The sequence below is a fragment of the Schistocerca cancellata genome, chromosome 6 (genome assembly GCF_023864275.1).
Source record: "Schistocerca cancellata isolate TAMUIC-IGC-003103 chromosome 6, iqSchCanc2.1, whole genome shotgun sequence".
Taxonomy (NCBI): domain Eukaryota; kingdom Metazoa; phylum Arthropoda; class Insecta; order Orthoptera; family Acrididae; genus Schistocerca; species Schistocerca cancellata.
The window spans coordinates 107,920,605-107,944,548 of record NC_064631.1 but is presented as its reverse complement, the minus strand read 5'-3'; positions in this window follow the sequence as shown (position 1 = coordinate 107,944,548).

Sequence of the window (23,944 nt, the reverse complement as noted above, 5' to 3'; positions counted from 1 at the left end):
TGGCTGCTGTGGTAAAGCAGAGTTTGAATGGAAGTACTGATCGTTACGAGTCCAACCTTGATGCTGTCTTGGCTCGTAGTTATTATTATTTCTATTTCTGTTTGTGTTTTTGTTGTTGCCTTTGTATCCGTTGTTACCATTGTAGTTATTACCGCGGTGCCTTTTGTATGGATTGCCGCATGAAGTGTTATTACTATTGTAACTATTGTTTGTATTGGAATACGCGTGTTGATTTTGATTTTCGTATTGAAACGGCATGTGAGTTTGCTGTTTTTGCTGTACCGCGTATCCAACTGTGGGCGCGCCAGAATTGAGTTGGCAAGCCTGCATGTTTTGCATACCACTAGTGTAAACATTGTGGCTGCTGTTTTGCCGCGCGAAGCGCTGATCTTCAAGTAACATGTCAACCGAATCTAAGGCTGTTAAAAAATAATCTGAATCGTCATCCGGGATATGTAGGAGTTTTTCTTTAATGTTGAAAGGCAATTTGGCCTTCAACGCACGGAGTATATCACGCGTTGCGACTGGTTCGTCTAAAAAGTGTCCCATGTTCAAGTATTTTTCAAAATATCTGCGTAAGTTGCCATTTTTACTGTTAAAAGTTTCAGGTTCTAAAATTTGTCTTCTGAGTCGCTCCTGGACGGATTGCGACCAGAATTTGTTCAGAAAAGCACGCTCAAACTCACTGTACGTGGTACATACGTCAGCTTGACTGTATGCCCAGACAGCTGCATCGCCTTGGATGTAACCGACAATATATGAAATCTTTTTCCGGTCACTCCAAGTGCGTGGAAATGCGTTACTAAAAGATTTAAGAAAAATCACCGGATGAATGGTTCGTTTTTCTGGGATAAAAATCTGAAATTGCCTGTGTTTCATTAAGCTTTCTTCTTCCTTCGTATTGTGATATGGATTTATTCCACTGTAATTACTGGTATGTTCAGCTGGCGAGTAATTACGATAATGTTGCTGTGGTTTACCATGATAATAGCTTGTGTTTGTGTTTGCACATCGTGGTATGTGTTGTAGTCGTGGTGTGTTTTGTTCTTGTGTGTTTGTCGTGTGCGGTATGTGTGTGTCATACTCGAATGTATATTGGTTCCTGAACTGTGCATTTTGACTGATATTTTCGTTACATTCAGACTGTGGTCGATCGGTGAATTGTCTCATGGGTGCAGTGACGGATTGTACTGCGTCACTGATCAGCTGTTTGTTATTAGTAATGTATTGCGCTACGGAGTCGTGCACAATTGTTGGTAGATTTTCACGTAAGCATCTATCAAAATGTTTGTCTTTGTTCACTACCCAATCATGAAATTCTTTATTAATATTTTGAAAATGAGCTGTGGCATCAGATTGTAAGATGTCAGTCAGGTGTTGTTCAACATTGTCAAATTTATTCTGTACGTCAGTAATTCGTTTTTCAAGGTTGTCATGTACTGAAGGATATGTTTGAATTTGTTCAGTAAGAACTTCACACGTGACATTAAGGTCTTTTACTTGTGTCTGTAAAAGTGCTACGTCAGTTGTAGTCTTTTCTTGTCTCGTATTAAGCTGGGAAAATTTAGTACTGAGTTCAGTCATCTGTTTGGTCAGTGTGGCCTCTATAAGTTCCACACGTTTACATAAAGTGTCATTACCTGTCTTGAGTGCTATGAGGTCAGATTTAATTGCGTCATTTTGTGTCTGTAAGGTTGCCATGTTTTCGGCGTTTTGTTTCATTAGCATTTGTAACATGTCGGCAATGTTTACTGTTTGCAAGGTCTGTGCCCCCGTCGCGTCATTAGACGTGACGTCATGCATCAACATGGGCTCTGACTGAGACTTTGAAATTTTTGTAGTGGACGGCCTATTGCCAAAATTTCCGTCAACACTTGCGTCAATGTTTGATAAATCGTCACTACCGGTTGTGTCGTAAAGTCATTTTCTAACATTTGTCTCTCGTCCGAGTCGGATTGCGTCTGAATAGTACGTCTTTGCTGTTCCATTTTTGCGTATTGATTTCTAGTTATTACCATGCCACACGTGATATATGTTTCAAGAAAATATTTGACACTGATTTTAAAATAAAATGCAGTTGAGCATGAATCGCTCGTAGCAACAATGGCTGTCTGTTAATTTAAAAATATAAACTGAATTTGAGATTATTGGTAATGGCTGCTGTCCATGTTACTACGTATCGTACAGAAGTCGGCCATATTGTACACTCGTGTATTGGTATTGTTGCATACGTTATTGTTTAAGGAAAAGTACTGAGAATGAAATTTATCACTGAAAACTGTTATGCACGAAAGAAACACTACAGAATCTACTGAAAAGCTAATACACTGAATTATACGTCTGGTCAAGCCTGCTAATGCAAAGATGCTGCGTCTTACCTTATTTTGCTGGAAGTTTCATTGCGTCTTCCGCAAAATTTTAGAATTGGAAAATATCTTCAGATTTTTTGTTATCTCTCATACATTCACGTCCAGGTCCAGAAAGTTGATTTTTCACATGAAACAAAGAGAACAATGTAACAAATGGCAAAATAACAAGTCCGACACGCAGTCGCCAATATAAAATAAATAAAATAAAAAATATTATTTAAATATTAATTATTCTATCTGGAACGTGGACGTTTAATTATTCGGTATCAGACGCTTGACAATGGCTTTCTCATAAAGGCAATGTTACTCGTAGTTGACCGTGAAATAAAACTGAAATAATCGGACTTCGTAAATAAATCGTTTCCAAAGACTGCTGCGGTAGGTGCGGACTCATAATCTAAATCTCAATATTTCAATAATTTGCCAGCCATGCCAATACGTCGTACAGAGGTGATTGTCTACTAAACATAAAAAAATTACACAGTTAGTTAAATCAGATATATTCAATGAATAAGCCTACAGTTCATAATCCTACTTACTTTTATAAATATAAATTCTTTACAGAATCGAGTGCCTAGTCTGGTTGCAACTCGCAGTATTCTTCTATAACATGAAATATGGCGGTGTGCCAGACAATAGAATAAAATACGTGCTTCTCGCACCACTTCTACCAGAGCTCTCTCTTTTCTTAATCAAACATAAGAGTAACGTAATTGTGCTTTTGTTTTATCAGCGACACAGCGCTGCAGTTGTGTGCCATAGGCTTTATTTATTTGTCACTGATTATTTATTTAATTAATATTTCGCGTTTCCGAGGAAACTCAGGCTCGGCATGCAAATGTGCCTTTATAATCCGTGTCTAGCACTCAGCCCCCAGGGAAGAGCCAAAATACATACTCTTCTAAAACGTACTCCTGTGGACAGAAATCGGCATTGCGAATTTTGTTTTGAATCGGGATGCAATTTCTGTGTTTCATCGTCAATGTGATGGTCGAAGGGTAACAGTAAACCTGCTGTGGTGCATCGGAGTCTAACACTGGGCCCCCAGGGAAGAGCCCAAACACGGGCTCCCCGAAACGTTACCCTCGTCAATATAAATCGACATTGCGAATTTTTTATTGAATCGGGACGTAATTTCTGTGTTTCATCGTCAATGTGATGGTCGAAGGGATACAGTAAACCTGCTGTGGTGCATTGGAGACTTACACTGGGCCCCCAGGGAAGAGCCAAAAGACGTACTCTTCTAAAGCGTACTATTGTGGACAGAAATCGGCATTGCGAATTTTGTATTGAATCGGGATGCAATTTCTGTGTTTCATCGTCAATGAGCCGATCGGAGGGATACAGTAACCCTGCGGTGGTGCATCGGGGTCTAACACAGGCCTCCAGAGAAGAGCCAAACTACATACTCCTCTAAACCGTCCTCCTTTGGACAGAAATCGGCATTGCGAATTTTGTTTTGAATCGGGATGCAATTTCTGTGTTTCATCGTCAATGAGATGGTCGAAGGGTAACAGTAAACCTGCTGTGGTGCATCGGAGTCTAACACTGGGCCCCCAGGGAAGAGCCCAAACACGGGCTCCCCGAAACGTTACCCTCGTCAATATAAATCGACATTGCGAATTTTTTATTGAATCGGGACGTAATTTCTGTGTTTCATCGTCAATGTGATGGTCGAAGGGATACAGTAAACCTGCTGTGGTGCATTGGAGACTTACACTGGGCCCCCAGGGAAGAGCCAAAAGACGTACTCTTCTAAACCGTACTATTGTGGACAGAAATCGGCATTGCGAATTTTGTATTGAATCGGGATGCAATTTCTGTGTTTCATCGTCAATGAGCCGATCGGAGGGATACAGTAACCCTGCGGTGGTGCATCGGGGTCTAACACAGGCCTCCAGAGAAGAGCCAAACTACATACTCCTCTAAACCGTCCTCCTTTGGACAGAAATCGGCATTGCGAATTTTGTATTGAATCGGGATGCAATTTCTGTGTTTCATCGTCTATGTGATGGTCGAAGGGTAACAGTAAACTTGCTGTGGCGCATCGGAGTCTAACATTGGCCCCCAGTCAAGAGCCCAAAAACGGGCTCCCTGAAACGTTACCCGCGTCAATATAAATCGACATTGTGAATTTTGTACTGAATCAGGATGCAATTTCTGTGTTTCATCGTCAATGTGATGGTCGAAGGAATACAGTAAACCTGTTGTGGTGCATCGGAGTCTTACACTGGGCCCCCAGGGAAGAGCCGAAGTACATGCTCTTCGAAACCGTACACCTGTGGACAGAAATAGGCATTGCGAATTTTGTATTGAATCGGGATGCAATTTTTGTGTTTCATCGTCAATGTGATTGTCGAAGGAATACAGTAAACCTGCTGTGGTGCTTCGGAGTCTTAGACTGGGCCCCCAGGGAAGAGTAAAAGTACATACACTTCTAAACCGTACTGCTGTGGACAGAAATCGACATAGTGAATTTTGTATTGATTCCGGATGCAATTTCTGTGTTTCATCATCAATGTGATGGTCCAAGGATAACAGTAAACCTGCTGTGGTGCATCGTAGTCTAACACTGGACCCCCAGGGAATAGCCAAATTACATACTCTTCTAAACCGTACTCCTGTAGACAGAAATAAGCATTGCGAATTTTGTATTGAATTGGGATGCAATTTCTGTGTTTCATCATCAATGTGATGGTCGAAGGGTTACAGTAAACCTGCTGTGGTGCATCGTAGACTAACACTGAGCCCCCAGGAAAGAGCCAAAGTACGTACTCTTCTAAACCGTACTCCTGTGTACAGAAATCGGAATTGTGAATTTTGTATTGAATCGGGATGCAATTTCTGTGTTTCATCGTCAATGTGATATTCGAAGTGTTATAGTAAACCTGCTGTGGTGCATCGGAGTCTAACACTCAACCCCCAGGGAAGAGCCAAACTACATGCTCTTCTAAACCGTACTCCTGTGGACAGAAATCGACATTGCGAATTTTGTATTGAATCGGGATGCAATTTCTGTGTTTCATCGTCAATGTGATTGTCGAAGGGTTACAGTAAACCTGCTGTGGTGCATCGGAGTCTAACAATCAGCCCTCAGGGAAGAGCCAAAATACATACTCTTCTAAACCGTACTCCTGTGGACAGAAATCGACATTGCGAATTTTGTATTTAATCTGGATGCAATTTCTTTGTTTCATAGTCAATGTGATGGTCGATGTGTAACAGTAATCCTGTTGAGGTGCATTAGAGTCTAACACTGGATCCCAGGAAAGAGCCCAAATACGGGCTCCCCGTAACGTTACTTTCATCAATATAAATCGACATTCCGAATTTTGTATTGAATCGGGATTCAATTTCTGTGTTTCATCGTCAATGTGATGGTCGAAGGGTTACAGTAAACCTGCTGTGGCGCATCGGAGTCTAACACTCAGCCCTCAGGGATGAGCCAATGTACATACTCTTCTAAACCGTACTCCTGTGGACACAAATCGGAATTGCGAATTTTGTATTGAATCGGGATGCAATTTCTGTGTTTTATCGTCAATGTGATGGTCGAAGGGTTACTGTAAACCTGCTGTGGTGCTTCGGAGTCTAACACTCAGACCCCAGGGACGACCCAAAGTACATACTCTTCTAAACCATACTCCTGTGGACAGAAATCGGCATTGCGAATTTTGAAATGAATCGGGATGCAATTTCTGTGTTTCATCGTCAATGTGATTGACGAAGGGTAACAATAAACCTGCTGTGGTGCATCTGAGTCTAACAGTGGGCCCCCAGGGAAGAGCCCAAAAACGGACTCCCCGAAACGTTACTCTCGTAAATATAAATCGACTTTGCGAATTTTGTATTGAATCGGAATGCAATTTCTGTGTTTCATCGTCAATGTGATGGTCTAAGGGTTACAGTAATCCTGCTGTGGTGCATGTTAGTCTAACACTGGGCCCCCAGGGAAGAGCCAAATTACATACGCTTCTAAACCATACTCCTTTGGACAGAAATCGGCATTGCGAATTTTGTTTTGAATCGGGATGCAATTTCTGTGTTTCATCGTCAATGAGATGGTCGAAGGGTAACAGTAAACCTGCTGTGGTGCATCGTAGTCTAACACTGGGCCCCCAGGGAAGAGCCCAAGAACGGACTCCCCGAATCGTTACTCTCGTCAATATAAATCGACATTGCGAATTTTGTATTGAACAGGGATGCGATTTCTGTGTTTCATCGTCAATGTGAAGGTCGAAGGAATACAGTAAACCTGCTGTCGTGCATCGTAGTCTAACACTGGGCCCCCAGGGATAGACAAAGTACATACTCATCTAAACCGTACTCCTGTGGACAGAAATCGGCATTGCGAATTTTGTATTGAATTGGGATGCAATTTCTGTGTTTCATCGTCAATGTGATGGTCGAAGGGTTACAGTAAACCTGCTTTGGTGCATCGTAGACTAACACTGGGCCCCCAGGAAAGAACCAAAGTACGTACTCTTCTAAACCGTACTCCTGTGTACAGAAATCGGAATTGCGAATTTTGTATGGAATCGGGATGCAATTTCTGTGTTTCATCGTCAATGTGATGTTCGAAGTGTTATAGTAAACCTCCTGTGGTGCATCGGAGTCTAACACTCAGCCCCCAGGGAAGAGCCAAAATACATACTCTTCTAAACCGTACTCCTGTGGACAGAAATCGGCATTGCGAATTTTGTTTTGAATCGCGATGCAATTTCTGTGCTTCATCGTCAATGTGATGGTCGAAGGAATACAGTAAATGTGCTGTCGTGCATCGGAGTCTTACACTGGCCCCCAGGCAAGAGCCAAAGTACATACTCTTCTATACCATACTCCTGTGGACAGAAATCGGCATTGCGAATTTTGTATTGAATCGGGATTCAATTTCTGTGATTCATCGTCAATGTGATGGTCTAAGGAACACAGTGAACCTGCTGTCGTGCATCGGAGTCTTACACTGGGCCCCCAGGGAAGAGCCCAAGATTGGACTCCCCGAATCGTTACTCTCGTCAATATAAATCGACATTGCGAATTTTGTAATGAATCGGCATGCAATTTCTGTGTTTCATCGTCAATGTGATGGTCGAAGGGTAACAGTAAACCTGCTGTGGTGCATGGGAGACTTACACTGGGCCCACAGGGAAGAGCCAAAGGACATACTCTTCTAAACCGTACTCCTTTGGACAGAAATCGGCATTGGGAATTTTGTATTGACTTGGGATGCAATTTCAGTGTTTCATCGTCAATGTGATGGGCTAAGGGTTACAGTAAACCTGCTGTGGTGCATCTTAGTCTAACACTGGGCCCCCAGGGAAGAGCCAAAGTATATACGCTTCTAAACCGTACTCCTTTGGACAGAAATCGGCATTGGGAATTTTGTATTGACTTGGGATGCAATTTCAGTGTTTCATCGTCAATGTGATAGTCGAAGAGTTACAGTAAACCTGCTGTGGTGCATCGGGATCTAACACTCAGCCCCCAGGGAAGAGCCAAAATACATACTCTTCTAAACCGTACTCCTGTGGACAGAAATCGGCATTGCGAATTTTGTTTCGAATCGGGATGCAATTTCTGTGTTTCATCGTCAATGTGATGGTCGAAGGGTTAGAGTAACCCTGCTGTTGTGCATCGGAGTCTAACACTCAACCCCCAGGGAAGAGCCAAAGTACATAAGCTTCTAAACCATACTCCTGTGGACAGAAATCGGCATTGCGAATTTTGTAATGAATCGGCTTGCAATTTCTGTGTTTCATCGTCAATGTGATGGTCGAAGGGTAACAGTAAACCTGCTGTGGTGCATCGGAGTCTAACACTGGGCCCCCAGGGAAGAGGCCAAATTCGGGGTCCCCGAAACGTTACTCTCGTCAATATAAATTGACATTGCGAATTTTGTATTGATTCGGGATGCAATTTCTGTGTTTCTTCGTCAATGTGATGGTCGAAGGGATACAGTAAACCTGCTGTGGTGCATCGGAGACTTACACTGGGCCCCCAGGGAAGAGCCAATATACATACACTTCTAAACCGAACTATTGTGGACTGAAATCGGCATAGTGAATTTTGTATTGAATCCGGATGCAATCTCTGGGTTTCATCGTCAATGTGATGTTCGAAGTGTTATAGTAAACATGCTGTGGTGCATCGGAGTCTAACACTCAACCCCCAGGGAAGAGCCAAACTACATGCTCTTCTAAACCGTACTCCTGTGGACAGAAATCGACATTGCGAGTTTTGTATTGAATCGGGATGCAATTTCTGTGTTTCATCGTCAATGTGATGGTCGAAGGGTTACAGTAAACCTGATGTGGTGCATCGGAAACCAACACTCAGCCCCCAGGGAAGAGCCAAAATACAGACTCTTCTAAACGGTACTCCTGTGGACAGAAATCGGCATTACGAATTTTCTATTGAATCTGGATGCAATTTCTGTGTTTCATCGTCAACGTGATGGTCTAAGAGTTACAGTAAACGAGCTGTCGTGCATCGGAGTCTTACACTGGGCCCCCAGGAGAGAGCCAAAGTACATACTCTTCTATACCATACTCCTGTGGACAGAAATCGGCATTGCGAATTTTGAAATGAATCGGGATGCAATTTCTGTGTTTCATCGTCAATGTGATTGACGAAGGGTAACAGTAAACCTGCTGTGGTGCATCGGAAACTAACAGTGGGCCCCCAGGGAAGAGCCCAAAAACGGGCTCCTCGAAACGTTACTCTCGTCAATATAAATCGACATTGCGAATTTTGTATTGAACTGAATCGGGATGCAATTTCTGTGTTTCATCGTCAATGTGATGGTCGAAGGGTTACAGTAACCCTGCTGTGGTGCATCGGAGTCTAACACTCAGCCCCCAAGGAAGAGCCAAAATACGTACTCTCCCAAACCGTACTCCTGTGGACAGAAATCGGCATTGCGAATTTTGTATTGAATCGGGATTCAATTTCTGTGTTTCATCGTCAATGTGATGGTCTAAGGGTTACAGTAAACTTGCTGTGGTGCATCTTAGTTTAACACTGGGCCCCCAGGGAAGAGCCAAAGTACATACGCTTCTAAACCGTACTCCTTTGGACAGAAATCGGCATTGCGAATTTTGTTTTGAATAGGGATGCAATTTCTGTGTTTCATCGTCAGTGTGATGGTCGAAGGAATACAGTGAACCTGCTGTCGTGCATCGGAGTCTTACACTGGGCCCCCACTGAACAGCCAAAGTACATACTCTTCTAAACCATACTCCTGTGGACAGAAATCGGCATTGCGAATTTTGTAATGAATCGGCTTGCAATTTCTGTGTTTCATCGTCAATGTGATGGCCGAAGGGTAACAGTAAACCTGCTGTGGTGCATCGGAGTCTAACACTGGGCCCCCAGGGAAGAGGCAAATACGGGCTCCCCGAAACGTTACTCTCGTCAATATAAATCGACATTGCGAATTTTGTATTGAATCGGGATGCAATCTCTGTGTTTCATCGTCAATGTGATGGTCGAAGGGTTACAGTAAACCTGCTGTGGTGCATCGTAGTCTAACACTGGGCCCCCAGGGAATAGCCAAACTGCATACTCTTTTAAACCGTACTCCCGTGGACAGAAATCGGCATTGGGAATTTTGTACTGAATTGGGATGCAATTTCAGTGTTTCATCGTCAATGTGATGGTCGACGGGTTACAGTAAACCTGCTGTGCTGCATCGGAGTCTAACACTCAGCCCCCAGGGAAGAGCCAAAGTACAAACTCTTCTAAACCGTACTCCTGTGGACAGAAATCGGCATTTCGAAATTTGTTTTGAATTGGGATGCAATTTCTGTGCTTCATCGTCAATGTGATGGTCGAAGGAATACAGTAAACGTGCTGTCGTGCATCGGAGTCTTACACTGGGCCCCCAGGAGAGAGCCAAAGTACATACGCTTCTATACCATACTCCTGTGGACAGAAATCGGCATTGCGAATTTTGAAATGAATCGGGATGCAATTTCTGTGTTTCATCGTCAATGTGATTGTCGAAGGGTAACAGTAAACCTGCTGTGGTGCATCGGAGTCTAACAGTGGCCCCCCAGGGAAAAGCCAAAAAACGGGCTCCCCGAAACGTTACTCTCGTCAATATAAATCGACATTCCTAATTTTGTATTGAATTGAATCGGGATGCAATTTCTGTGTTTCATCGTCAATGTGATGGTCGAAGGGTTACAGTAACCCTGCTGTGGTGCATCGGAGTCTAACAGTCAGCCCCTAGGGAAGAGGCAAAATACGTACTCTCTTAAACCGTACTCCTGTGGACAGAAATCGGCATTGCGAATTTTGTAATGAATCGGGATGCAATTTCTGTGTTTCATCGTCAATGTCATGGTCGAAGGGTAACAGTAAACCTGCTGTGGTGCATCGGAGTCTTACACTGGGCCCCCAGGGAAGAGCCCAAATACGGGCTCCCCAAAACGTTACTCTCGTCAATATAAATCGACATTGCGAATTTTGTATTGAAACGGGATGCAATTTCTGTGTTTCATCGTCAATGTGACGGTCCAAGGAAAACAGTAAACCTGCTGTGGTGCATCGTAGTCTATCACTGGGCCCCAAGGGAATAGCCAAAGTACATACTCTTCTAAACCGTACTCCTGTGGACAGAAATCGGCATTGCGAATTTTGTATTGAATTGGGATGCAATTTATGTGTTTCATCGTGAATGTGATGGTCGATGGGTTACAATAAACCTGCTGTGGTGCATCGTAGACTAACACTGGGCCCCCAGGAAAAAGCCAAAGTACGTACTCTTCTAAACCGTACTCCTGTGTACAGAAATCGGAATTGCGAATTTTGTATTGAATCGGGATGCAATTTCTGTGTTTCATCGTCAAGGTGATGTTCGAAGTGTTATAGTAAACCTGCTGTGGTGCATCGGAGTCTAACACTCAACCCCCAGGGAAGAGCCAAACTACATGCTCTTCTAAACCGTACTCCTGTGGACAGAAATCGACATTGCGAATTTTGTATTGAATCGGGATGCAATTTCTGTGTTTCATCGTCAATGTGTTTGCCGAAGGGTTACAGCAAATTTCCTGTGGTGCATCATAGTCTAACACTGGGCTCCCAGGGAAGAGCGAAAATACATACTCTTCTAAACCGTACTCCTGTGGACAGAAATCGGCATTGCGAATTTTGTTTTGAATCGGGATGCAATTTCTGTGCTTCATCGTCAATGTGATGGTCGAAGGAATACAGTAAACGTGCTGTCGTGCATCGGGGTCTAACACAGGCCTCCAGAGAAGAGCCAAAGTACAAACTCCTCTAAACCGTCCTCCTTTGAACAGAAATCGGCATTGCGAATTTTGTATTGAATCGGGATGCAATTTCTGTGTTTCATCGTCTATGTGATGGTCGAAGGGTAACAGTAAACTTGCTGTGGTGCATCGGAGGCTAACACTGGCCTCCAGGGAAGAGCCCAAAAACGGGCTCCCTGAAACGTTACTCTCGTCAATATAAATCGACATTGTGAATTTTGTACTGAATCAGGATGCAATTTCTGTGTTTCATCGTCAATGTGATGGTCGAAGTGTTATAGTAAACCTGCTGTGGTCCATCGGAGTCTAACAATAACCCCCAGGGAAGAGCCAAACTACATGCTCCTCTAAACAGTACTCATGTGGACAGAAATCGAAATTGCGACTTTTTTGTATTGAATCGGGATGCAATTTCTGTGTATCATCGTCAATGTGATGGTCGAAGCGTTATAGTGAACCTGCTGTGGTGCATCGGAGTCTAACACTCAACCCCCAGGGAAGAGCCAAACTACATGCTCTTCTAAACCGTACTCCTGTGGACAGAAATCGACATTGCGAATTTTGTATTGAATCGGGATGCAATTTCTGTGTTTCATCGTCAATGTGATGGTCGAAGGGTTACAGTAAACCTGCTGTGGTGCATCGGAGTCTAACTCTCAGCCCCCAGGGAAGAGCCAAAATACAGCCTCTTCTAAACCGTACTCCTGTGGCCAGAAATCGGCATTGCGAATTTTGTATTGAATCGGGATTCAATTTCTGTGTTTCATCGTCAATGTGATGGTCGAAGTGTTATAGTAAACCTGCTGTGGTCCATCGGAGTCTTACACTGGGCCCCCAGGGAAGAGCCAAAGTACATACTCTTCTAAATCGTACTCCTGTGGACAGAAATCGGCATAGTGAATTTTGTATTAAATCCGGATGCAATTTCTGTGTTTCATCGTCAATGTGATGGTCCAAGGATAACAGTAAACCTGCTGTGGTGCATCGTAGTCTAACACTGGGCCCCCAGGTAATAGCCAAAGTACATACTCTTCTAAACCGTAGTCCTGTGGACAGAAATCGGCATTGGGAATATTGTATTGAATTGGGATGCAATTTCAGTGTTTCATCGTCAATGTGATGGTCGAAGGGTTACAGTAAACCTGTTGTGGTGCATTTTAGTCTAAGACCGGGCCCCCAGGAAAGAGCCAAAGTACGTACTCTTCTAAACCGTACTCCTGTGGACAGAAATCGGCATTGCGAATTTTGTTTTGAATCGGGATGCAATTTCTGTGTTTCATCGTCAATGTGATGGTCGAAGGGATACAGTAAACCTGCTGTGGTGCATCGGAGACTTACACTGGGCCCCCAGGGAAGAGCCAAATGACGTATTCTTCTAAACCGTACTATTGTGGACAGAAATCGGCATTGCGAATTTTGTATTGAATCGGGATGCAATTTCCGTGTTTCATCGTCAATGAGCCGATCGAAGGGATACAGTAACCCTGCGGTGGTGCATCGGGGTCTAACACAGGCCTCCAGAGAAGAGCCAAAGTACATACTCCTCTAAACCCTCCTCCTTTGGACGAAAATCGGCAATGCGAATTTTGTATTGATTCGGGATGCAATTTCTGTGTTTCATCGTCTATGTGATGGTCGAAGGGTAACAGTAAACCTGCTGTGGTGCATCGGAGTCTAACACTGGCCTCCAGGGAAGAGCCCAAAAACGGGCTCCCTGAAACGTTACTCTCGTCAATTTAAATCGACATTGTGAGTTTTGTACTGAATCAGGATGCAATTTCTGTGTTTCATCGTCAATGTGATGGTCGAAGGAATACAGTAAACCTGCTGTGGTGCATCGGAGTCTTACACTGGGACGCCAGGGAAGAGCCAAAGTACATACTTTTCTAAACCGTACTCCTGTGGACAGAAATCGGCATAGTGAATTTTGTATTGAATCCGGGTGCAATTTCTGAGTTTCATCGTCAATATGATGGTCCAAGGATAACAGTATACCTGCTGTGGTGCATCATAGTCTAATACTGTGCCCCCAGGGAATAGCCAAAGTACATTCTCTTCTAAATCGTACTCCTGTGGACAGAAATCGGCATTGGGAATTATGTATTGAATATGGATGCAATTTCAGTGTTTCATCGTCAATGTGATGGTCGAAGGGTTACAGTAAACCTGCTGTGGTGCATCGTAGTCTAACACTGGGCCCCTAGGAAAGAGCCAAAGTACGTATTGTTCTAAACCGTACTCCTGTGTATAGAAGTCGGAATTGCGAATTTTGTATTGAATCGGGATGCAATTTCTGTGTTTCATCGCCAATGTGATGGTCGAAGTGTAACAGTAAACCTGTTGAGGTGCATTAGAGTCTAACACGGGGTCCCAGGGAAGAGCCCAAATAAGGGCTCCCCGCAACGTTACTTTCGTCAATATAAATGGACATTGCGAATTTTGTATTGAATCGGGATTCAATTTCTGTGTTTCATCGTCAATGTGATGGTCGAAGTAATACAGTAAATCTGCTGTGGCGCATCGGAGTCTTACACTGGGCCCCCAGGGAAGAGCCAAAGTACATTCTCTTCTAAACCGTACTCCTGTGGACAGAAATCGGCATTGTGAATTTTGTATTGAATCGGGATGCAATTTCTGTGATTCATCGTCAATGTGATGGTCGAAGGAATACAGTAAACCTGCCGTGGTGAATCGGAGTCTAACACTCAGCACCCAGGGAAGAGCCAAAACTACGTACTCTCCTAAACCGTACTCCTGTGGACAGAAATCGGCACTGCGAATTTGGTATTGAATCGGGATGCAATTTCTGTGTTTCATCGTCAATGTGATGGTCTAAGGGTTCTAGTAAACCTGCTGTGGTGCGTCTTAGTCTAACACTGGGCCCCCAGGGAAGAGCCCAAGAACGGACTCCCCGAATCGTTACTCTCGTCAATATAAACCGACATTGCGAAATTTGTATTGAATCGGGATGCAATTTCTGTGTTTCATCGTCAATGTGATGATCTAAGGGTTATAGTAAACCTGCTGTGGTGCATCTTAGTCTAACACTGGTCCCCCAGGGAAGAGTCAAAAGACATACTCTTCTAAACTGTACTATTGTGGACAGAAATCGGCATTGCGAATTTTGTATTGAATCAGGATGCAATTTCTGTGTTTCATCGTCTATGTGATGGTCGAAGGGTAACAGTAAACTTGCTGTGGTGCATCGGAGTCTAACACTGGCCCCCAGGGACGAGCCCAAAAACGGGCTCCCTGAAACGTTACTCTCGTCAATATAAATCGACATTGTGAATTTTGTACTGAATCAGGATGCAATTTTTGTGTTTCATCGTCAATGTGATGGTCGAAGGAATACAGTAAACTTGTTGTGGAGCATCGGAGTCTTACACTGGGCCCCCAGGGAATAGCCGAAGTACATACTCTTCTAAACCGAACTCCTGTGGACAGAAATCGGCATTGCGAATTTTGTATTGAATCGGGATGCAATTTCTGTGTTTCATCGTTAATGTGATGGTCGAAGTGTTATAGTAAACCTGCTGTGGTCCATCGGCGTCTTACACTGGGCCCCCAGGGAAGAGTCAAAGTACATACTCTTCTAAACCGTACTCCTGTGGACAGAAATCGGAATTGCTAATTTTGTATTGAATCGGGATGCAATTTCTGTGTTTTATTGTCAATGTGATGGCCGAAGGGTTACAGTAAACCTGCTGTGGTGCATCGGAGTCTAACACTCAGCCTACAGGGAAGACCCAAAGTACATACTTTTCTAAACTGGACTCTTGTGGACTGAAATCGGCATTGTGAATTTTGTATTGAATCGGGATGCAATTTCTATGTTTCATCGTCAATGTGATGGTGGAACGGTTACAGTAAACCTGCTGTGGTGCATCGGAGTCTAACACTCAGCCCCCAGGGAAGAGCCAAAATACATACTCTTCTAAACCGTACTCCTGTCGACAGAAATCGGCATTGCGAATTTTGTTTTGAATCGGGATGCAATTTCTGTGTTTTTCATCGTCAATGTGATGGTCGAAGGAATACAGTAGACGTGCTGTCGTGCATCGGAGTCTTAGACTGGGCCCCTAGGGAAGAGCCAAAGTACAAACTCTTCTAAACCATACTCCTGTGGACAGAAATCGGCATTGCGAATTTTGTAATGAATCGGGATGCAATTTCTGTGTTTCATCGTCAATGTGATGGTTGAAGGGATACAGTAAACCTGCTGTGGTGCATCGGAGACTTACACTGGTCCCCCAGGGAAGAGCCAAATGACGTACTCTTCTAAACCGTACTATTGTGGACAGAAATCGGCATTGCGAATTTTGTATTGAATCGGGATGCAATTTCTGTGTTTCATCGTCAATGAGCCGATCGAAGGGATACAGTAACCCTGCGGTGGTGCATCGGTGTCTAACACAGGCCTCCAGAGAAGAGCCAAAGTACATCCTCGTCTAAAGCGTCATCCTTTGGACAAAAATCGGCAATGCGAATTTTGTATTGATTCGGGATGCAATTTCTGTGTTTCATCGTCTATGTGATGGTCGAAGGGTAACAGTAAACCTGCTGTGGTGCATCGGAGTCTAACACTGGCCTCCAGGGAACAGCCCTAAAACGGGCTCCTTGAAACGTTACTCTCGTCAATATAAATCGACAATGTAAATTTTGTACTGAATAAGGATGCAATTTCTGTGTTTCATCGTCAATGTGATGGTCGAAGGAATACAGTAAACCTGCTGTTGTGCATCGGAGTCTTACACTGGGCCCCCAGGGAAAAGCCAAAGTACATACTTTTCTAAATCGTACTCCTGTGGACAGAAATCGGCATAGTGAATTGTGTATTGAATCCGGGTGCAATTTCTGTGTTTCATCGTCAATATGATGGTCCAAGGATAACAGTAAACCTACTGTGGTGCATCGTAGTCTAATACTGGGCCCCCAGGGAATAGCCAAAGTGCATACTCTTCTAAACCGTACTCTTGTGGACAGAAATCGGCATTGGGAATTTTGTATTGAATATGGATGCAATTTCAGTGTTTCATCGTCAATGTGATGGTCGAAGGGTTACAGTAAACCTACTGTGGTGCATCGTAGTCTAATACTGGGCCCCCAGGGAATAGCCAAAGTACATACTCTTCTAAACCGTACTCTTGTGGACAGAAATCGGCATTGGGAATTTTGTATTGAATATGGATGCAATTTCAGTGTTTCATCGTCAATGTGATGGTCGAAGTGTAACAGTAAACCTGTTGAGGTGCATTAGAGTCTAGCACTAGGTCCCAGGGAAGTGCCCAAATACGGGCTCCCCGAAACGTTACTTTCGTCAATATAAATGGACATTGCGAATTTTGTATTGAATCGGGATTCAATTTCTGTGTTTCATCGTCAATGTGATGGTCGAAGGAATACAGTAAATCTGCTGTGGCGCATCGGAGTCTTACACTGGGTCCCCAGGGAAGAGCCAAAGTACATACTCTTCTAAACCGTACTCCTGTGGACAGAAATCAGAATTGCGAATTTTGTATTGAATCGGGATGCAATTTCTGTGTTTTATCGTCAATGTTATGGACGAAGGGTTACAGTAAACCTGCTGTGGTTTATCGGAGTCTAACAGTGGCCCCCAGGGAAAAGCCCAATAACGGGCTCCTCGAAATGTTACTCTCGTCAATATTAATCGACTTTGCGAATTTTTTATTGAATCGGGCTGCAATTTCTGTGTTTTATCGTCAATGGGATGGTCGAAGGGTTACAGTAAACCTGCTGTGGTGCATCGGAGTCTAACACTCAGCCCCCAGGAAAGAGCCAAAACTACGTACTCTCCTAAACCGTACTCCTGTGGACAGATATCGGCATTGCGAATTTTGTATTGAATCGGAATGCAATTTCTGTGTTTCATCGTCAATGTGATGGTGTAAGGGTCATAGTAAACCTGCTGTGGTGCATCTTAGTCTAACACTGGGCCCCCAGGGAAGAGCCAAAGTACATAGGCTTCTAAACCGTACTCCTCTGGACAGAAATCGGCATTGCGAATTTTGTTTTGAATCGGGATGCAATTTCTGTGTTTCATCGTCAATGTGATGGTCGAAGGGATACAGTAAACCTCCTGTGGTGCATCGGAGACTTACACTGGGCCCCCAGGGAAGAGCCAAAAGACATACTCTTCTAAACTGTACTATTGTGGACAGAAATCGGCATTGCGAATTTTGTATTGAATCAGGATGCAATTTCTGTGTTTCATCGTCTATGTGATGGTCGAAGGGTAACAGTAAACTTGCTGTGGTGCATCGGAGTCTAAAACTGGCCCCCAGGGACGAGCCGAAAAACGGGCTCCCTGAAACGTTACTCTCGTCAATATAAATCGACATTGTGAATTTTGTACTGAATCAGGATGCAATTTCAAAGTTTCATCGTCAATGTGATGGTCGAAGGAATAGAGTAAACCTGTTGTGGTGCATCGGAGTCTTACACTGGGCCACCAGGGAAGACCCGAAGTACATACTCTTCTAAACCGAACTCCTCTGGACAGAAATCGGCATTGCGAATTTTGTATTGAATCGGGATGCAATTTCTGTGTTTCATCGTCAATGTGATGGCGGAAGGAATACAGTAAACCTGAAGTGGTACATAGAAGCCTTAAACTGGGCCCCCAGGGAAGAGCCATAGTACATACTCTTCTAAACCGTACTCCTGTGGACAGAAATCGGCATAGTGAATTTTGTATTGAATCCGGATGCAATTTCTGTGTTTCATCGTCAATGTGATGGTCCAAGGATAACAGTAAACCTGCTGTGGTGCATCGTAGTCTAACACTGGTCCCCCAGGGAACACCCAAAGTACATACTCTTCTGAACCGTACTCCTGTGGACAGAAATCGGCATTGCGAATTTTGTATTGAATAGGGATGTAATTTCTGTGTTTCATCGTCAATGTGATGGTCGAAGGGTTACAGTAAACCAGCTGTGGTGCATCGTAGACTAACACTGGGCCCCCAGGAACGAGCTAAAGTGCGTACTCTACTAAACCGTACTCCTGTGTACAGAAATCGGAATTGCGAGTTTTGTATTGCATCGGGATGCAATTTCTGTGTTTCATCGTCAATGTGATGGTCGAAGTGTTATAGTAAACCTGCTGTGGTGCATCGGAGTCTCACACTCAACCCCCAGGGAAGAGCCAAACTACATGCTCTTCTAAACCGTACTCCTGTGGACAGAATTCGACATTGCGTATTTTGTATTGAATCGGGATGCAATTTCTGTGTTTCATCGTCAATGTGATGGTCGAAGGGTTATAGTAAACCTGCTGTGGTGCATCGGAGTCTATCACTCAGCCCCCAGGGAAGAGCCAAAATACAGAATCTTCTAAACCGTACTCCTGTGGACAGAAATCGGCATTACGAATTTTGTATTGAATCGGGAAGCAATTTCTGTGTTTCATCGTCAATGTGATGGTCTAAGGGTTACAGTAAACCTGCTGTGGTGCATCTTAGTCTAACACTGGGCCCCCAGGGAAGAGCCAAAGTATATTCGCTTCTAAACCGTACTCCTTTGGACAGAAATCGGCATTGCGAATTTTGTATTGAATCGGGATGCAATTTCTGTGTTTCATCGTCAATGTGATGGTCGAAGGAATACAGTAAACTTGCTGTGGTGCATCGGAGTCTTACACTGGGCGTCCAGGGAAGAGCCATACTACATACTCTTCTAAACCGTACTCCTGTGGACAGAAATCGGCATAGTGAATTTTGTATTGAATCGGGATGCAATTTCGGTGTTTCATCGTCAATGTGATGGTCCAAGGATAACAGTAAACCTGCTGTGGTGCATCGGAGTCTAACACTCAGCCCCCAGGGAAGACCCAAATTACATACTTTTCTAAACTGGACTCTTGTGGACAGAAATCGCCATTGCGAATTTTGTATTGAATCGGGATTCAATTTCTATGTTTCATCGTCAATGTGATGGTCGAACGGTTACAGTAAACATGCTATGGTGCATCGGAGTCTAACACTCAGCCCCCAGGGAAGAGCCAAAATACATACTCTTCTAAACCGTACCCCTGTGGACAGAAATCGGCATTGCGTATTTTGTTTTGAATCTGGATACAATTTCTGTGTTTCATCGTCAATGTGATGGTCGAAGGAATACAGTAAACGTGCTGTCGTGCATCGGAGACTTACACTGGGCCCCCAGTAAGGAGCCAAAGTACATACTCTTCTATTCCATACTCCTCGGGACAGAAATCGGCATTGCGAATTTTGAAATGTATCGGGATATAATTTCTGTGTTTCATCGTCAATGTTAATGACGAAGGGTAACAGTAAACCTGCTGCGGTGCATCGGAGTCTAACAGTGGGCCCCCAGAGAAGAGCCCAAAAACGGGCTCCCGAAAAGTTACTCTCGTCAATATAAAACGATTTTGCAAATTTTGTATTGAATCAGGATGCAATTTCTGTGTTTCATCGTCAATGTGATTGTCGAAGGGTTACAGTAAACCTGCTGTCGTGCATCGGAGTCTAACACTCAGCCCCCAGGTAAGAACCAATATACGTACTCTCCTAAACCGTACTCCTGTGGACAGAAATCGGCATTGCGAATTTTGTATTGAATCGGGATGCAATTCTTGTGTTTCATCGTCAATGTGATGGTCTAAGGTTTTCAGTAAACCTGCTGTGGTGCATCTTAGTCTAACACTGGGCCCCAGGGAAGAGCCAAAGTACATACGCTTCTGAACCATACACCTTTGGACAGGAATCGGCATTGCGAATTTTGTTTTGAATCGGGATGCAATTTCTGTGTTTCATCGTCAATGTGATGGTCGAAGGGTAACAGTAAACCTGCTGTGGTGCATCGGAGTCTAACACTGGACCCCAGGGAAGAGCCCAAGAACGGACTCCCCGAATCGTTACTCTCGTCAATATAAATCGACATTGCGAATTTTGTATTTAATCGGGATGCAATTTCTGTGTTTCATCGTCAATGTGATGGTCGAAGGAATACAGTAAATCTGCTGTGATGCATCGGAGTCCTACACTGGGCCCCCAGGGAGGAGCCCAAAAACGGGCTCCCCGAAACGTTACTCTCGTCAATATAAATCGTCATTGCGAATTTTGTATTGAATAGGGATGCAAATTCTGTGTTTCATCGTCAATGTGATGGTCGAAGGAATACAGTAAACCAGCTGTCGTGCATGGGAGTCTTACACTGGGCCCCCAGGGAAGAGCCAAAGTACATACTCTTCTAAACCATACTCCTATGGACAGAAATCGGCATTGCGAATTTTGTAATGAATCGGGTTGCAATTTCTGTGTTTCATCGTCAATCTGATGGTCGAAGGGTAACAGTAAACCTGCTGTGGTGCATCGGAGTCTAACACTGGGCCCCCAGGGAAGAGCCCAAATACGGGCTCCCCGAAACGTTACTCTCGTAAATATAAATTGACATTGCGAATTTTGTATTGAATCGGGATGCAATTTCTTTGTTTCATCGTCAATGTGATGGTCGAAGTTATACAGTAAACCTGCTGTGGTGCATCGGAGACTTACACAGGGCCCCCAGGGAAGAGCCAAAGACGTACTCTTCTAAACCGTACTATTGTGGACAGAAATCGGCATTGCGAATTTTGTATTGAATCGGGATGCAATTTCTGTGTTACATCGTCAATGAGCCGATCGAAGGGATACAGTAAACCTGCGTTGGTGCATCGGGGCCTAACACAGGCCTCCAGAGAAGAGCCAAAGTACATACTCCTCTAAACCGTCCTCCTTTGGACAGAAATCGGCATTGCGAATATTGTATTGAATCGGGATGCAATTTCTGTGTTTCATCGTCAATGTGATGGTCGAAGGGTTACAGTAAACCTGCTGTGGTGCATCGGAGTCTAACACTCAGCCCCCAGGGAAGAGCCAAAATAAAGACTCTTCTAAACCGTACTCCTGTGGACAAAAATCGGCATTACGAATTTTGTATTGAATCGGGATGCAATTTCTGTGTTTCATCGTCAATGTGATGGTCTAAGGGTTACAGTAAACCTGCTGTGGTGCATCTTAGTCTAACACTGGGCCCCTCAGGGAAGAGCCAAAGTATATACGCTTCTAAACCGTAGTCCTTTGGACAGCAATCGGCATTGCGAATTTTGTATTGAATCGGGATGCAATTTCTGTGTTTCATCGTCAATGTGATGGTCGAAGGAATACAGTAAATCTGCTGTGGTGCATCGGAGCCTTACACTGGGCCCCCAGGGAAGAGCCAAAATACATACTCTTCTAAACTGTACTCCTGTGGACAGAAATCGGCATAGTGGATTTTTTATTGAGTCCGGATGCAATTTCTGTGTTTCATCGTCAATGTGATAGTCCAAGGATAACAGTAAACCTGCTGTGGTGCATCGTAGTCTAACACTGGGCCCCCAGGGAATAGCCAAAGTACATATTCTTCTAAACCGTACTCCTGTGGACAGATATCGGCATTGTTAATTTTGTATTGAATATGGATGCAATTTCAGTGTTTCATCGTCATGTGATGGTCTAAGGGTTACAGCAAACCTGCTGTGGTGCATCGTAGTCTAACACTGGGCCCCCAGGAAAGAGCCAAAGTACGTACTCTTCTAAACCGTACTCCTGTGTACAGAAATCGGAATTGCGAATTTTGTATTGAATCGGGATGCAATTTCTGTGATTCATCGTCAATGTGATGGTCGAAGTGTTACAGTGAACCTGCTGTGGTGCATCGGAGTCTAACACTCAACAACCAGGGAAGAGCCAAACTTCATGCTCTTCTAAACAGTACTCCTGTGGACAGAAATCGACATTGCGAACTTTGTATTGAATCGGGATAAATTTCTGTGTTTCATCGTCAATGTGATGGTCGAATGGTTACAGTAAACCTGCTGTGGTGCATCGGAGTCTAACACTCAGCCCCCAGGGTTGAGCCAAAATACAGAATCTTCTAAACCGTACTCCTGTGGACAGAAATCGGCATTACGAATTTTGTATTGAATCGCGATGCAATTACTGTGTTTCATCGTCAAAATGATGGTCTAAGGGTTACAGTAAACCTGCTGTGGTGCATCTTAGTCTAACATTGGGCCCCCAGGGAAGAGCCAAATTATATACGCTTCTAAACCGTACTCCTTTGGACAGAAATCGGCATTGCGAATTTTGTATTGAATCGGGATGCAATTTCTGTGTTTCATCGTCAATGTGATGGTCGAAGGAATACAGTAAACCTGCTGTGGTGCATCGGAGTCTTACACTGGGCCCCCACTGAAGAGCCAAAGTACATACTCTTCTAAACCGTACTCCTGTGGACAGAAATCGGCATAGTGAATTTTGTATTGAATCCAGATGCAATTTCTGTGTTGCATCGTCAATGTGATGGTCCAAGGATAACGGTAAACCTGCTGTGGTGCATCGTAGTCTAACACTGGGCCCCCAGGGAAGAGCCAAAGTACGTACTCTTATAAACCGTACTCCTGTGTACAGAAATCGGCATTGCGAATTTTGTATTGAAACGGAATGCAATATCTATGTTTCATCGTCAATGTGATGGTCGAAGGGTTACAGTAAACCTGCTGTGGTGCATCTTAGTCTAACACTGGGCCCCCAGGAAAGAGCCAAAGTACATACGCTTCTAAACCGTACTCCTTGGGACAGAAATCGGCATTCCGAATTTTGTTTTGAATCGGGATGCAATTTCTGTGTTTCATCGTCAATGTGATGGTCGAAGGAATACAGTAAATCTACTGTGGCGCATCGGAGTCCTACACTGGGCCCCCAGGGAAGAGCCCAAAAATGGTCTCCCCGAATCGTTACTCTCGTCAATATAAATCGACATTGCGAATTTTGTATTGAATAGGGATGCAATTTCTGTGTTTCATCGTCAATGGCATGGTCGAAGGAATACAGTAAACCTGCTGTGGTGCATCGGAGTCTTACACTGGGCCCCCACTGAAGAGCCAAAGTACATACTCTCCTAAACCGTACTCCTGTGGACATTAATCGACATTGCGAATTTTGTATTGAATCGGGATGCAATTTCTGTGTTTCATCGTCTATGTGATGGTCGAAGGGTAACAGTAAACTTGCTGTGGTGCATCGGAGTCTAACACTGCCCCCAGGGAAGAGCCCAATGACGGGCTCACTGAAACGTTACTCTCGTCAATATAAATCGACATTGTGAATTTTGTACTGAATCAGGATGCAATTTCTGTGTTTCATCGTCAATGTGATGGTCGAAGGAATACAGTAAACCTGTTGTGGTGCATCGTAGTCTAACACTGGCCCCCAGGGAATAGCCAAAGTACATA